Source organism: Leptidea sinapis, chromosome 24, assembly GCF_905404315.1.
Source record: "Leptidea sinapis chromosome 24, ilLepSina1.1, whole genome shotgun sequence".
NCBI lineage: Eukaryota > Metazoa > Arthropoda > Insecta > Lepidoptera > Pieridae > Leptidea > Leptidea sinapis.
This window is the reverse complement of record NC_066288.1, coordinates 2,986,998-2,988,953: the sequence shown is the minus strand read 5'-3', so window position 1 is coordinate 2,988,953 and position 1,956 is coordinate 2,986,998.

Below are 1,956 nucleotides of genomic sequence, written 5' to 3'. Positions count from 1 at the left end.
TGTCTTTTTTTTACGTATTCATAACACGCAACTTTTATTTCAAGAAACTATGCTAATCTAATGTTAATTGTCTCAATAAACAAATACGGACTCACTTGTATTATGTAAGAAATGAAGATGAACTTAATAATTAATCATGTGGTGGTTTGTAGCTAGTTAAACACATTCCGCCGCCCGCCGTTGAATCCTTGTTCTTTATAAAATATAAATAAAAAGAAAAACTTAATCTAAGACGGACAGAAGTTGTGAAGGTCCACCGCACCCAGATCGAGTCACAACTCATCATAATCTATAATAATCTACAATCTAAGCCCCACTGCCTGTCGTCCATTGAGAGGGTTTGCCAGAACCGCGGGTAGCGACGTGGAAATATCATGGCGTGTCGGCCACGCGGCATTCGAAGCAACAGGCCTGCAGCCGGGACCAGGCATATTCCCGATTGCAGGCCGTGTAGATATAGTAGTATATAGGTAGGACAGGGTTAAGAATACTACCCATATACATTCAGGGGCCCTGGCTCAGTGCTCTGGATCTTCAAATGCCATTGATAATGGTTACCAAACAGTTAATATCATTTAATAATTTATTTGTAATCATGGGTATACATAAGATGTTACAAATCACAATAAAAAGTCTCCAATCCTTGCCCGCATGCTGTGGCGTACAAATAATAATTAATAACAAGTCAAACAAATATATATATTTTCCATATTAATATTCGCTCTCTGATTCGAGGTCTGAAGAGCTCGATGTCGACGAATCGGAATTGGTTACTTTTATAATAAATTTTATTTTCCGCAGCCAACTTGTCCCCAGCAAAAGTATGATAATTAAATTTTTCTCTTTACGATTTCTAGTAACTGGGCTTTTATCATATTTTCTTCATAATGTATATTTTTGGATATGAGCTATTCAATAATATGCGCTTTCCGTCGGACAATTGTGGGGTCCGATTCTAAACTTCGGGAGTGGTAAGGGGCATTAAAACAAATACCGCATTGGTTTTTAGCTTTGGCAGTATGCCCTTTAACCACTTTTCATAATGAGAGAATTTTCAGTGTTTTTTTGGATTCGAACATTAATAATACTCCATCTACAAATACTATTACTAGATTAAGTTTTACATAAAAGTTATACTGTTAACATACTAACCTTTTTTTACTGTAGGTACTTAGTTCTGTAAAAGAAAGCTGCACTTTTTTTTTCTTATTGCTGAAAAAGTAATTTCAGCAAATTTGTCTGGAATATTCATTTTAGGGCTGGTTTTACGAGGTGGCTGAAATTCTTCAGTGGTTTTATTTTCAATTAATCTCTGCGGTCTTCCTTGCGGATTCACCTAAAGACAAATACTGACGCTCAGGCCAATTTATGTAGACATTATTTTAATAAATTTACGTTTTAAATTTTTTGATGTATTTAATGCTATAATATAAAGAGAAAACGTTGTGCAATATTTAATTATATCTATTTAGACTACACTTATAATTTTAAAATGATATTTTAGTGTATTTCAACACGCACAATGGAAAAGGTTATTATTTGCTGTTGGCAACACCATTGTTTACTTTTTTTATCTCGAATTATATTTCCGACTATAGATAGATCGGACAGAGTGGGACCACGATCTGTTTTTTGGTACAGGTTTTTCAATTAGCTTACCTTATCAATTTCTATAGATATTTCACTATATTTTTATACTTACTAGGTGTATGAACTGAATCCATTTATAGTGTGATCCAGTCCTGGATCTCTTTCACACTTACTTCACTATTGGACCCAGAGTTTCACATACATATTTGTTATATACTGAGTTATAAAAATATATTAGGTATATAAAATTTCGTACGAATGTTAATAATTTTATTAGTTAAGTTTAAGCGAAATAATTTATTGCTCTACTTAATTATAATTATTGTTTTATGTGTTATATATCACAAATATAATAAAAAAATTACT